Here is a 15,841-nt window from a genome sequence, read left to right as displayed (position 1 = left end):
TAAACATGTCATTTGGCATCTATATCTAAAATATTAGTTCTTGCTATGTCTTCTTGCTAAATGTCTGCTCTGGAGATAACTTATAATGGGTCTGGCAAACTATCTAATACCATAAAGCGAATCTTAATTAAGACACAAATTGTAAATAATTTGTCCGCCTCTTAAACTTCAAAGGGAAGCTAATGCTGATGAGCCAGCAAGAGGTTGGCAGAGAAGGAACGTAGCTTTCACCAGGATATTAGGAGACCAGAGACAAGACTGGGAATTTGGTCCAAACAAAACTAGGTTAGAAACACTGAAGACAAAATTTACACCAGATTTGCAGTACGTTCTGTGAGGTGATGTTAGTTTAAGATACAGCAAAAAGAAAAATTGTGTGCTATGGGATGGTAGCGTTTTGATCAGGAGTTTGAAGCAATGTATTGAACAGATAGATTAGTATAATGCAAGGTAAGCTGTGAAGACAGTGTTGTAGGGAACGGTTCTTCTCTGATAAAAAGTGCATTTTGAAACTAATCTTGGCAGTGTTACTTTATCTGGCTTATTCATAACACTTTTTCAGTGTGCCTTTTGGATTTAGGAGATCATATTCTCCTGGGAGGGTTAAAATATTATCTTTTGTATTTAGTAATTCATATATGCATATGTTGTTGGCTAGGTCACAATTTATTGACTACCGCTGACTGCCCTTGAACAGAAATGCTGGTTCAGAGGACCATCAAGTGCAGCTCTTGCCTTTGTTGGTGATGTTGCTGTCATTAGCAGCTTTTTTAAAGGCTTGATTTACAACCTGAAGATTATTTCTCTGCAAAGACAGATCTGAGTATGAAGATGAAGGTCTGGTTAAGGGTTTTGTCCTGAAACATCAACTCTTTATTCATTTCTATAGATGTTGCCTGATCTGCTGAATTGCTTCAGCATTTTGTGTGTGCTACTCTGGATTTGCAGCACCTGCAGAACCTCTTGTGTTGGTCTGCTTGATTTTAAATGTCCACCAAAAATAAAACTTTTATTTATAATAGGATCAACAAAATCAATAGATGGATTTATATTTTATCAGTCTGGGTTCATTAGAAAAACTGCCTTGGCTGTAGGACTGAGCTTGGTTGAATAATATTGATCAAGCTGGACTTAAACTTATTCAAATGTTTCAGCTGACCAAGGTTTTTTTGTGGTATCTACCATTCTTTAGTTTTAAATGAGGCAAGGCATCACAAAACATGATTCCAGTTTTGGATGAGTTTATTAGAAACATACTTTAGGTTCTTGATTGGACATGGATCAAAGATTATGAGAAGAAGGCCGGGAACTAGGGTTGAGGAGAAGAATTTAAAAAGGATCAGCCATGATTGAACGGTGGAGCAGACTTGATGGGTCGGAAGGCCTAATTCTGCTCCTGTGTCTTATGGCCTTTAATAAGTACAGCAAATATCCTGCTGCGGTGTTCTTTATTGGCATCTAGGTTCTAGGAATCTACATCTCCTGTCTTCCTAGTCAGATTCCACAAACCCAAAGTAGATAGGGAGCAATATATCTCACACCCTGCTAAAACCCTCCAGCTTTCTAATAATTGCAGCAGGGATCTGGAACACTCTTTTCACCATTGTGCACACTCAAATATAGTAAACAATCAATAATGAAAATTGGTAGATATAAAACCAGGTTGGTTGCATCAAGCAACCAGCAATTTCACAAATTTGTGAAGTAATAGAGTACAACACAGAAATGGGCCATTTGTCCCATCATATCTATGCCAACCTTTTCACCCATCTATGCTAATCCTAATGCCTGCATTACATTCCTATCCCTCTATGCCTTGCCTATTTAAGCATCTGTCTAATGCCTCTTAAATGAAGTGACTGAACTTCTTTCCATTACCTCCTGTGGCAGTGTATTCCAAATATCATCTGTGCTCTACGTGGAAAAAAAAACATACCCTTATGATCCCTTTAAACTCCTTCCTCTGTGCTTTTTGCAGGAAGAACATTAATAAACCCACTGATTGCCATCAAATGATCAGCGTGTGGAACATGTAGGTGTGTAGGTCTGGTCATTTTGTGAGAATAATACTCAGCTAATCATCTTTGATGACTGCAGTAACAGCAGTGTGTAAAAGATGAGAGATGGTGGAGATATATTTAAGAACAGCATTGTTTAAATGTGGCCACACAGAATTGTCGCTCAAAGCAGCAGGATTGAACACTGTTGTAGTGAATACTGTTGCACAAGGTGGCAGTATTCCATCAGAATTGCTTACACGGTGGACTGGGCTTATTTGCATGAGTAGGAGAATGTATTTCTGCATCTGAGATTGCATGTGTTTCTCTCAATTTTTGTGTGTCTCATGGACATACTAACTAGCAGAAGGAGGAAGCCATTTGGAACTTCAATTCTGCTCCACCATTTAATTAAAATGAAGCTGATCTGAGTGTAACTTTAACTTCATATTCTCATTTCTTACTATTAAGGATCTTCAACTGGAAATGTTAACTGTCTGTCTTCCCATAGATGAAGGGTGACTTACACCATTTTGTGGTTTTAGTTTAGATTTCCAGAATGTTGATTAAAAAAAAATCAACCCTCATTCTAGATTCTCTCATTATAACAGACGTCCTCCTTGTAACTATCTTACCAATATGCCTCAAGATAATCTGTATTTCAATCAAGTTTCCTCTTCTGATCTTCAGCAATAATTTGCCTACCCCGTACAATGATTTCCTCCAAAGAAACTTGCGCATTTCAGGTATTATCTAGAAAACCTTTTCTCATATCCTTCCAAGTCATTAACATCCTACCTTAATTAAGGAAAAGCAATACTGTATTCTGCATGCCATGAAAGCCATGAATGCAGGCAAGAAGGCAAGAAGGAAAAGGAGGTGGGGTGGCTATGTTAATAAAGCAAGAAATCACTGCAATAAAGCGAAATGATATTGGCTCAAAGGATCAGGATAATGAAACAATTTGGGTAGAAATAAGAAATAGTAAAGGGAAAAAAGCAGTGGTGGGAGTAGTCTATAGGCCTCCAAACAGCTGTAACTCAGTTGGTCGGAGCATAAATCAGGAAATAGTTGGGGCTTGTAATAAGGGAACAGCTATAATTATGGGGGATTTTAACTTTCATATTGACTGGACTAATCAAGTCGGACACGACAGCCTTGAAGAAGAGTTTATTGAGTGTATTCGGGATGGGTTTGATGCACCATCAATAACTCACTCTGAGACGTAAGAAGCGAGATATCGGCTTTTATTGACTGGAAGAATGAACAACACTACATCCTGGAGAATGAGGCCGGGCTCAGACCTCAATCGCCTTTATACAGGGGTCTGTGGGAGGAGCCACAGAAGCGGTCAGCAGGGGTCTGTGGGAGGAGCCACAGAAGCAGTCCAGACAGGTATATGTAGTTCACCACAGGGTTCCTTGAACAATACGTTACTGAGCCGATTAGTAACAATTACTACACAAAGGGTGTAGTAACAATACGTTACTGCCCAGCAGTCTTAGATCTGGTCCTGTGTAATGAGACAGGACTAATAAAAAATGTCCTAGTAAAGGATCCCCTTGGAATGAGTGACCATAACATGGTCGAATTCCATATTCAATTAGAGGATGAGAGGTTTGGATCTCAAACAAGCGTACTGAGCTTAAATAAAGGAGACTATGATGGTATGAGAGCGGAATTGCTTAAGATGGATTGGGAAAATAGATTAAAGGGTAGATCGGTACTTGATCAGTGGTGTATATTTAAGGAGTTATTTTACAACTATCAAGAAAAATATATTCCACTGAAGAAAAAAGGGTGTAGAAGAAAAAATAGTTATCCGTGGCTAAGTAAAGAAATAAAGCACAGTATACGACTAAAAAGAAAGTTATATAAAGTAGTTAAATCTAGTGGGAAGATTGAAGATCGAGAAGCTTTTAAAGATCAGCAGCAAATAACAAAAAGATTGATTAAGAAGGGGAAGATAGATTATGAAAGTAAATTGGTGAAAAACATAAAAGCAGATAGTAAGAGTTTTTATAGTTACATAAAAAGAAAAAGGGTGGCTAAAGTAAATGTTGGTCCCCTAGAAGATGAGACCGGGAAATTAATGGTAGGGGACATGGAGATGGCGGAAATGCTGAACAAATATTTTGTATCAGTTTTTACAGTAGAGGACACTCAAAATATCCCAACACTGGATAAACAGGGGGCTCTAGGGGGAGAGAAGCTAACTACGATTCAAATCACCAAGGAAATGGTACTTGATAAATTAATGGGACTGAAGGTGGATAAATCCCCTGGATCGGATGGCTTGCATCCTAGGGTCTTAAGGGAAGTGGCGGTCGGGATTGTGGATGCATTAGTGATAATTTTTCAAAACTTGCTGGACTCGGCAATGGTCCCGGCAGATTGGAAAAATGCTAATGTAACTCCTTTATTTAAAAAGGGCAATAGACAGAAGGCTGGGAATGATAGGCCAGTTAGCCTAACATCTGTGGTTGGCAAAATGTTGGAATCGATAATTAAGGAAACAGTAACAGGGCATTTGGATAAACATAGCTTAATAGGACAAAGTCAGCATGGCTTTACAAAAGGGAAGTCGTGTTTGACAAATTTCTTGGAGTTCTTTGAGGACATAACATATAGGGTAGATAAAGGGGAACCAGTGGATGTGGTGTATTTGGACTTCCAAAAGGCATTTGACAAGGTGCCACACCAAAGATTATTACTTAAAGTAAAAAATCATGGGATTGGGGATAATATTCTGGCATGGTCAATTGGCTTTCTAACAGAAAACAGAGAGTTGGGATAAATGGTTTATTCTCAGACTGGCAGTTGGTGACTAGTGGTGTTCTGCAGGGGTCGGTGTTGGGACCCCAACTCTTTACAATCTATATTAATGATTTGGAGAAAGGGACTAAGTGCAACGTATCGAAGTTTGCTGATGACACAAAGATGGGAGGGAGTGTAATGAGTGCGGAGGATATTGAAACCCTGCAGGGGGACATAGATAGGCTGAGTGATTGGGCAGACATTTGGCAGATGAAATATAATACTGACAAGTGTGAGGTCTTGCACTTTGGCAGGAAAAATAATAGAGCAAGTTATTATCTAAATGGAGAGAAACTGGAAAGTGCTTCTGTGCAAAGGGATCTGGGGGTCCTGGTGCAGGAAACACAAAAAGTTAGTATGCAAGTGCAGCAGGTGGTCAAGAAGGCCAATGGAATGCTGGCTTTTATTGCTAGGGGGATGGAGTATAAGAACAGGGAGGTCTTACTGCAGTTGTGCCGGGTATTGGTGAGACCACACCTGGAGTACTGCGTGCAGTTCTGGTGTCCATATTTGAGAAAGGACATACTGGCTCTCGAGGCAGTGCAGAGAAGGTTCACTAGGTTAATTCCGGGGATGGGTGGGTTGATGTATGATGAGAGGTTGAGTAGATTGGGACTCTACTCATTGGAGTTCTGAAGAATGAGAGGCGATCTTATTGAAACATATAAGATTGTGAAGGGGCTTGATCGGGTGGATGCGGGGAGAATGTTCCCAATGATGGGTGAAACTAGGACTAGGGGGCATAATCTTAAAATAAGGGGATGCTGTTCCAGGACTGAGATGCGGAGAAATTTCTTCACTCAGAGGGTAGTGGGGCTGTGGAATTTACTGCCCCAGAGAGCTGTGGAAGCTACTACACTCAATAAATTCAAAACGGAGATAGACATTTTCCTGGATAAAAATGGCATTAGGGGATACAGTGAGCGAGCAGGTAAGTGGACATGAGGCTAGGTTTAGATCAGCCATGTGATCTCCTGGACCAGTTTTCGATAGCCTGGATGGGTCGGAAAGGAATTTTCCAGATTTTTCTCCTCAATTGGCAACTCGGTTTTTTCCCCCCGGGTGATCACATGGGTTTGGGCGGGATGAATAATAAAATAAAATGGGCGGCATGGTGCCCTGTTGGTTGGCACTGTTGCCTTGTGGGATTCGGTGAAAACTAGAGTTAAGATTGGATCAGTCATGATCTTGTTGAATGGCGGAGCAGGCTTGAGGGGCCAATTGGCCTACTCCTGCTCCTATCTCTTATGTTCTTATGTTCTGTCACAAATTATAACATTCTTTTCTCATTACTTATTTAATTGCATTATCTTCACACTAGCCTTTTATGAATCATGAACTTGGTCATCCAAATTCCCCAGCAACATGTAACCTCTCACTATTTAGACAATATAATTTTCCTTTGCTTCCAAAAATAAACAGTTCCATATTTTCCTAGACTATTTTCCATTTCCTAGATCTTTACATACAACTGACCTACTCGTATCCTTTAGTCCTTTTTATATCTTAAATTTCTACCTTTAGTATTTTAATATTATCGGCTGTATAGCAACTATATCTTATGGCTTCAGCTAAATCAGTTATATTAAATTGTAAATACTTAGGCCACTATTGCATACTTCTCATTACATCTTACCATCTAAAATAACTACTTACGCCTAGTATTTCCTGTTAGTGAGCCAATCTTCTAACCACATTAATACATTACTTCGTATGTATATGAGTTTTTACTTTATACAATAATCTTTAATGTGGCACCACAGCAAATGCTATCTGGAAATCTAACCACTTGAGACTGCATCACATACTTGGAGGTTGTGTATATGTGTATGGTTGCATGGTTTGCACGTATGTGTATGTATACATACTGTGCATTTTTGTTTAAAACTTTCCGAGGTTGAGTTTGTGTCAGTCTGTGGTTGTATGGATGTTTGTTTTTTCTGTGCATATGTTTGTGTGTGAGTCTGTATTTATATGTGCTTTGGATGTGTGTGTGTGTCTGTATTTATGTGTGATTTGTGTGTGTGTCTGTCTGTATTTGTGTGTGCTTTGGATGTGCGTCTGTATTTATGTGTGATTTGTGTGTGTGTCTGTCTGTATTTATGTGTGCTTTGGATGTGTGTATGTATTTGTGTGTGATTTCTGTGTGTGTGTGAGTCTGTATTTATGTGTGATTTGTGTGTGTCTGTGTCTGTACTTATGTGTGATTTGGCTGTATGTGTCTGTATTTATGTGTGCTTTGGCTGTGTGTGTGTCTGTATTTATGTGTGATTTATGTGTGTCTGTGTGTATTTATGTGTGATTTGGATGTGTGTGTGTCTGTATTTATATGTGATTTGGATGTGTGTGTGTCTGTAATTATGTGTGATTTGAGTGTGTGTGTGTCTGTATTTATGTGTGATTTGTGTGTGTCTGTATTTATGTGTGATTTGTGTGTGTGTGTGTGTGTGCCTGTATTTGTGTGTGTGTGTGTGTGTGTGTATTTATGTGTGATTTGAGTGTGCGTCTCTGTATTTATGTGTGATTTGAGTGTCTGTGTCTGTATTTATGTGTGCTTTAGATGTGTGTGTGTCTGTATTTATGTGTGATTTGGATGTGTGTGTGCCTGTATTTATGTGTGATTTGTGTGTGTCTGTGTCTGTATTGATGTGTGATTTGAGTCTGTGTGTCTGTATTTATGTGTGATTTGGATGTGAGTGTGTGTCTGTATATATGTGTGATTTATGTGTGTATGTCTGTATGCGTAATTTGTGTGTGTCTGTATTTTGTGTGATCTGTGTGTGTGTCTCTGTATTTATGTGTGATTTGTGTGTGTGTGTGTGTGTCTGTATTTATGTGTGATTTGCGTGTGTGTATGTGTCTGTAGTTTTGTGTGATTTGTGTGTGTGTGCCTGTGTCTGTATTTATGTGTGATTTGGATGTGTGTGTGCCTGTATTTATGTGTGTTTTGGATGTGTGTGTGTCTGTATTTATGTGTGATTTGAGTGCCTGTGTCTGTATTTATGTATGCTTTAGATGTGTGTGTGTCTGTATTTATGTGTGATTTGGATGTGTGTGTGTCTGTATTTATGTGTGATTTGTGTGTGTCTGTATTTATGTATGATTTGTGTGTGTGTGTGCCTGTATTTATGTGTGATTTGTGTGTGTGTGTGTCTGTATTTATGTGTGATTTGAGTGTGTGTGTCTGTATTTACGTGTGATTTGGATGTGTGTGTGTCTGTATTTATATGTGATTTCTGTGTGTGAGTCTGTATTTATGTGTGATTTGGCTGTGTGTGTGTCTATTTATGTGTGTCTGTATTTATGTGTGATTTGGCTGTGTGTGTGTCTATTTATGTGTGATTTATGTGTGTCTGTATTTATGTGTGCTTCGTGTTTGTGTGTGTGTGTGTGTGTGTGTGTGTGTGTGTGTGTGTGTGTGTGTGTGTGTGTGTGTGTGTGTGTCTCCACATGCGTTTTGTTTTGAAGGAAGGGTAAATTACTGGATTGAGAAGATTGCTCAGCACTATCTTCTGAAAGACATTTAGGGATGGACAATAAATACTGACTTTGTTGGTGATGCCCATATTCCGAAAATATTCGGGTTCTCTTTGTAGAACAAAGCAATTATTCGAATAGTCTCATTGACCATCTATAAAAAGTTCAGCTAAGCCTTTTAGTTTCTGTTTTTTGCATTTATTTATATTCGTATTTAATTAACAATAGCATATTATTTTAACTAAATGTGTTATTTATATCAAATTATTTTAATTATACAGTATTTAAATTTTATCTTTGATTATTTAATCCATTCAGCTGCATTTAAAAACAATACGTCTTCCCTTGAAATCAGCCATCAAAGGCTGAGAGAGTGTTTTGAGGTCTACCACCTGCAGCCTACTTGTTTGCTTCACCTGTGGATGGACTACTGAGTGGAAATCTTCATCGCTGTCTCTGGCCTAGTGCTGTGGCTGATGCAGCCATAGGATTAGGGCAAGAGGAAAGTATAAGCAACAGACCTAGTAGAGCACAACTGGACTTCGATAATAAAGCATTGCTGTATTTTCCAAAGACATTATTTTCCAACGTCTTCAGTCAGAAATGGATGGCATCCGTTAGTCTCGCGAGACCATGGATCTGCGCCTGGAAAGTCTTGTGAGTGTTCTCTCCAGGGGTGGGCCTGGGCAAGTTTGTATGGGAGACCGGCGGTTGCCCAAGCAATGGGTCTCCCCTCTCCACGCCACCGATGTTGTCCAAGGGAACGGGAAGGACCGATACAGCTTGGCACCAGTGATGTCTCAGGAGTTGCCAGAGCAAGGTTGAAGGCAACGTCAGACTGCCTTAGGGACTCCAGCTCCGGATTTGTCCTCAGGGTTTACTCCGGAAGCCTTTCCCATGAGTGGGTATTGCCGCAAGGCAGCGGAGGTTTGAAATCAGAGTTTTGATTTTCAAAGGCAGCGGAGGTTTGAAGTCAGAAATAGATTCCCCAAAAATCATTGGATATTTGCTTTCGTATCTTTGTAGGAGGGAATCCAATTGCCCCAACGGATTAGCCTACTTGAGATGCAAATCTTATACAAGACAAATGTACATAATTGCCCTCTGGGGAAGTTGGGAGAGTCAACCAATATCTCCCTATTACTGTCTTCTGTATCTCATGATGTCCCTATGCTCATGACAATTAGCTTCAGTAAACTGAAGTGGAAAATAATAATATAGGATCAGAGGATGCCAAATATAATGAGATACAATGAATAAATTAATGGTTTAAATGTTGTTGAAAGCAATGCTGTGGTGTTCTCACACCACTGATTACTATTGTCATGGCTGCATAGGGACATTACACTTAAATAAGAATTGGAGACATTGTGATAATAAGCTTTCATAGAGACGTGTTTAAAATAAATTTGGAATCAATTGCTAAAGCCCTTTCATACCTAGAGATTCCTGTTGAGTTTAATGGGGTTATGGACAGGGAACAAGCTTTTGAAACAGACTAGTGATTATTTTATGTTCTCTTTCAATAGTAGTTCATTTTAGTTCATACTTATTAAATACTACAGAAGCAAATAGGATCATGTTCTGGCATTTTCATAATTACATTAAAAAATTCTGTTTTTTTTGTTGAACAAAAACTCATTTTGTAAAAGACTGCAAGCTCTTTTCCAAATTATAAACAAGAAGGTAACTTGGAAACGATATACTTAAACCCTGGGGACTGGGGGATGCAGAGCCATGATGAACTCGGTCCTGAATCAGACAGATAGGGTGGTTGTATCTACTCAGTCAAAGCTGCTATCAGAATCATGACATCTGTTCTCTTCTAAGAAAGTATAATATTCATGAAATTCCATGGGTTAACTGATCTCTTTCTTTAACACTGGAGGAAATTGGTAGAACCCATGCTAAGTACATTTGCTAAGTGTGTTGCTTGGATTTCCAGCATCTGCAGATTTTCTTGTGTAAGTTGTATTTGTTTCTGAGACATAAGGCTGTAGATACTGGAATCTGGTGCAAAAAGAGCCAAACCTTTGGAGAATTTCTACAATTCTACTGGCTTCATTTCTGTGTGAAACTCTCAGCTGCGTCAATTTAAAGGCAACGAGGGGTGGAGGTAATCATCCAGGCTAAACCTTTTGATCCCAGGTGTGCTTCCATGCTTGGTGTTCAGGCACATGAGGGATGTGGACACCTCCCCACAGGGAAGCTGCATGGTTTACAACAGGTGCTTAAAGTCATGAAGAAGAAAAGAATTCTCCAAAAATGGTTCCCTGACCGGTTCCCCTCGCTTGCAGCTTAATGAAAGCGATGCTAGTGCCAGTGAAGTACCACTTTCATCATACACATATGGTAAGCGGGCACAAAATATACATTTGGTCTCATACCCACCTCTCCAATGAATGTGAGGTTCCAACACCCACAAGTGTTGGAGGTTAGTTTTAAAAGAAACCACTGACATCAGCTTTTTGTGGTCAATATATTCATTAATAAACCAGCCGATGAAATACTGAATTTATCATTTACGAGGTATGGAGAAATGATTATCAAGAGTGTATTTAATGTAGCATATTTAATGCCTTTTTAGCTGTTAGCCAGCTAAATTTCATACATTTATTTTGAGGTGTCCATTTTGTGCAACTGAGACATCAGATGGATCACAGTGTAAAAAATTACTCAAACTTGAGCAATCAAATTACTCAAATTTAGCTTTCATTTTCTTTGCAGTCAGTCTAGTAGAAATTCTACCCAAAAAAATGCTATTAATTTTCAGAAGATTTTTTTTCTGCACAAACATATTAGCATGGGAGCTTAAGGTGAAGAAACCCTTAAGACTGAGATCATCATATGATTGAATTCACCCCGGAGTTTGAGAAAGCGAGAAGCAAAAATCAGATTTATCAATATTACACTGAAGTAAAGGGAATTACGGAAGCTTGAGAGATAACTTGGCCAAAGTTGATTGGAAGAGGACACTAACAAGTATGAGGCAGATGAGCAACGGCTAGAGTTGCTGTCAGCAATTCGGAAAGTGCAGAATAGATTCATCCCAATGAAAAATACGAATTCTAAAGGGAGGATGAGGCAACCATGGCTGATAAGGGAAGTTAAACATAGCAGAAAAGCAGAAGAGAAGGCACATAATATTGCATGGAACGATCCTGAGAATGAAATGGTAAATGTATGAGGAGCGTTTGATTGCTCTGAACCCATACTCACTGGTGTGTAGAAGAATGAGGGAGAATCTAACTGAAATCAATTGAATATTGAAAGGTTTAGATAGAATGACGTAGAGAAGATGTTTCCTATATTTTCTATAGTGGAGGATTCTAGGACCGGAAGGCACAGCTTCAAAATACAAGGGCATCTTTTTAGGACTGAGATGATGAAGAAATTTTTAGCCAGAAGGTGGTGAATCTGTGGGATTCATTGCCAGGGACAGCTGCGGAGTCCAGGTCATTGGGCATATTTAAAGCAGAAGGTGATAGGATCTTGATTAATAAGCCTGTTAAATGTTATGGGGAGAAGGTAGGAGAATGGGGTTGAGGGGATTATAAATCAGCCATGATAGAGCAGCGGAGCAGACTTGATGGGCTGAATGGCCTAATTGTGCTCCTGTGTCTTATGGTCTGATGATCTTATGTTGTCACATGCAAAAAATACCAATAAGTGCAAACAGAAGTGCTTTAAAAATGATTTAAACTCTGCTTTTGAAATGCTTATGACCTAAAACTTACTGTTTGATTACTGAAGCTGAAAATAGGTTTATAACAAAAATAGGAGTCTTTAATTATAGTGTCAGTCTAAACCCAACTTCAAATTGCGTCTTTACAAAGATATGCACCACCATTTATGAGCTATATTGAGTAGTATGCATTTTTTGAAAATTAAATAGAATTTCATTCAACACTGTAAAACAACTTCATTGCTGAAATTAGAACTAAACGAAGCTGCTTAATTCTTTTGGAGTTTCCACAAAGAGCGGCAAAAGAGCAATATTGCTGAAAATTGCAAAGGCAATTCATGATCAGTTAAATAGGGAGCAGTGGCCAGTGTGGACTTTGGCTGTAATGTTTACAACTAGCACAAATAAAGACCATAAAATATTGATCCGCACTGAAGATGTTTTGCATTTAAAATAATGCTAGCTTCTGTTAAGTTAAATTAATTCTGTGGAAATTGAGCTGATATAAGTGGATAAGTAAGCTTAAGGGATGATTGGCCAACCTCTGCCTAAAATTTAAACATTCATATATTCGTACATTCATGTTGGCTTGCATTCTGCAATATGTTGATTTCTAATTAATGTTTAAACAAGGGACAAGCTGGATAAGACGGGAAAACAGATGCTTGGATCATGATGGTCAATTAAATGTTCGGAACATGAGTTTCACTACAAATTGCACTTCTGATTAGCAAGCCCATTAAGAAAGCAAACCGAGAAACAGGGTTTGTTTCTAGAAAGAAAAGTAGTTATGCTAAAACGCCTAAGGAGTATTGCATACAATTCTTGTTGCCAATTATAAAGTACACATATGGAACTAAGGGGGTGCAGTTTTTACAGGGGAGATAGCAAAATGCAAGATTTTACATTCCTGGAAAGGATGACTAAGCTTCTCTTGAGGAAATAATAATAAGGGATTTTCTGATATCGTACCTCCCTTTAAAATGATGAGAGTCTTTGATAGAGTGGATGGGTTTAGATGAGAAAAGGTGAAAGAATGCTCAACTGGATCATAAACACTGGCATGGATTGCTCGGACTTTAGAGCTAATTCTGTTGTTTAGTGGAACGAAGACTATGTGCTATTTCTGCTACTTAATCATGATCAGAATGCAAGCACTCAACCAGTGCTAACCCTATTGTTTATTTTTATGGAACATCACTGCAGAATCCAACTTTTTCAGCGACTGCCACCCACTGAAATTAGTTTGCATTGAAACAACCCAACCTTTGCAGCTTTAAACATTGAAATGGACTAAGCTGCAGTGAGTGGTGAAAGACAATCTACAGACATTATAGTTTCTTTCAAGGAATGGTGAGAATGATGTTGGAAGTTCACTGATGCAGCATCTGGGAGCTTTGTCTGCAGGGATTATGACACCAACCAGACACTGGATAAGTGAGGGGAACAACAATGCAGATGAAGGATTGGAATCAAGCCACATCAATGAGAAACTTTCCATGAGCTCACATGTATGATCAAGGTCAAGGTTATTGAAATTATGTCCAAGTGCCATATTCCAGCAGATGTACAACTAACCTCACATATTCTGTAATATATGTCCCATTCACAACCACAGCTGCTATCACGGTGCAATGTGAATTTATTATCAAATACAATACATTTATGTAATTTTCTTGTAGACATCCATAGTAAAAGAAAGAAATACAATGTGATCAATGAAAAATTACAAAGAAAGACTGACATATGGCTAATGTGCAATGGAAGACAATCTGGGTAAATACAAAAGAAGTAATCAAGACCATATTAAGAGGAGACATTGCATTGCATAGAGGGGGAGAGAGTTTAAAAGAAGCAGAAAGAGGCAGTTGGCAGATCTTGCATGCCACAGTTCCAAGCATACACTGCATTGCATAGAGGGAGAGAGAGAGTTTAGAAACAGAAACATAGAAAACATACAGCACAATACAGGCCCTTTGGCCCACTAAGTTGTGCCGAATATGTCCCTACCTTAGAAATTACTAGGCTTACCAATAACCCTCTATTCTTCTAAGCTCCATGTACTCATCAAAAAGTCTCTTAAAAGACCCTGTCGTATCCATCTCCACCACCGTCGCCGGCAGCCCATTCCACGCACTCACCACTCTCTGAGTAAAAAACTTACCCCTGACATCTCCTCTGTACATACTCCCCAGCACCTTAAACCTGTGTCCTCTTGTGGCAACAACTTCAGCCCTGGAAAAAAGCCTTCTGACTATCTACACAATCAATGCCTCTCAACATCTTATACACCTCTATCAGGTCACCTCTCAACCTCCGTCGCTCCAAGGAGAAAAGGCCGAGTTCACTCGACCTATTCTCATAAGACATGCTCCCCAATCCAGGCAACATCCTTGTAGATCTCCTCTGCACCCTTTCTATGGCTTCCACATCCTTCCTGTAGTGAGGCGACCAGAACTGAGCACAGTACTCCAAATGGGGTCTGACCAGTGTCCTATATAGCTGCAACATTACCTCTCGGCTCCTAAATTCAATTCCATGATTGATGAAGGCCAATGCATGATACACCTTCTTAACCACAGAATCAACCTGCGCAGCTGCTTTGAGCGTCCTATGGACTCGGACCCCAAGATCCCTCTGATCCTCCACACTGCCAAGTGTCTTACCATTAATACTATATTCTGCCATTATATTTGACCTAACAAAATGAACCACTTCACACTTATTTGGGTTGAACTCCATCTGCCACTTCTCAGCCCAGCTTTGCATTCTATCAATATCCCGCTGTAACCTCTGACAGCCCTTCACACTATCCACAATACCTCCAATCTTTGTGTCATCAGCAAATTTACTAACCCATCCCTCCACTTCCTCATCCAGGTCATTTATAAAAATCACAAAGAGTAAGGGTCCCAGGACAGATCTCTGAGGCACTCCACTGGTGACCGATCTCCATGCAGTATATGACCTGTCTACAACCACTCTTTGTCTTGTGTGGGCAAGCCAGTTCTGGATCCATAAAGCAATGTCCCCTTGGATCCCATACCTCCTTACTTTCTCAATAAGCCTTGCATGGGGTATCTTATCAAATGCCTTGCTGAAATCCATATACACTACATCTACTGCTCTTCCTTCATCAATGTATTTAGTCACATCCTCAAAAAATTCAATCAAGCTGGTAATGCACGACCTGCCCTTGATAAAGCCATGCTGACTATTCCTAATCATATTATACCTCTCCAAATGTTCATAAATCCTGTCTCTCAGCATCTTTTCCATCAGCTTACCAACCACTGAGGTAAGACTCACTGGTCTTTCATTACCTGGGCTATCTCTGCTCCCTTTCTGGAATAAAGGAACAACATTTGCAACCCTCCCATCCTCCAGAACCTCTTCTGCCCCCATAATGATGCAAAGATCAGTGCCGGAGGCTCAGCAATCTCCTCCCTCACCTCCCACAGTAGCCTGGTGTACATCTCATCTGGTCCCAGCATTTTATCCATCTTGATGCTTTCCAAAAGCTCCAACAGATCCTCTTTCTTAATATCTACATGCTCAAGCTTTTCAGTCTGCTGCAAGTCATCACTACTATCACCAAGATCCTTTTCAATAGTGAATACAGAAGCAAAGTATTCATTAAGTACCTCTGCTATTTCCTCCTGTTCCATACTCACTTTCCCACCGTCACACTTGATAGGTCCTATTCTTTCATGTCTTATCCTCTTGCTTTTCACATACTTGTAAAATGCCCTGGGAGATTCCTTAATCCTGCCCACCAAGGCCTTCTCATGGCCCCTTTTGTCTCTCCTAATTTTCTTCTTAAGCTCCTTCCTGTTAGCTTTATAATCTTCTAGATCTCCAACAT

Source organism: Hemitrygon akajei, chromosome 5 (assembly GCF_048418815.1).
Source record: "Hemitrygon akajei chromosome 5, sHemAka1.3, whole genome shotgun sequence".
NCBI lineage: Eukaryota > Metazoa > Chordata > Chondrichthyes > Myliobatiformes > Dasyatidae > Hemitrygon > Hemitrygon akajei.
Note: the sequence above shows the minus strand (reverse complement) of the source record.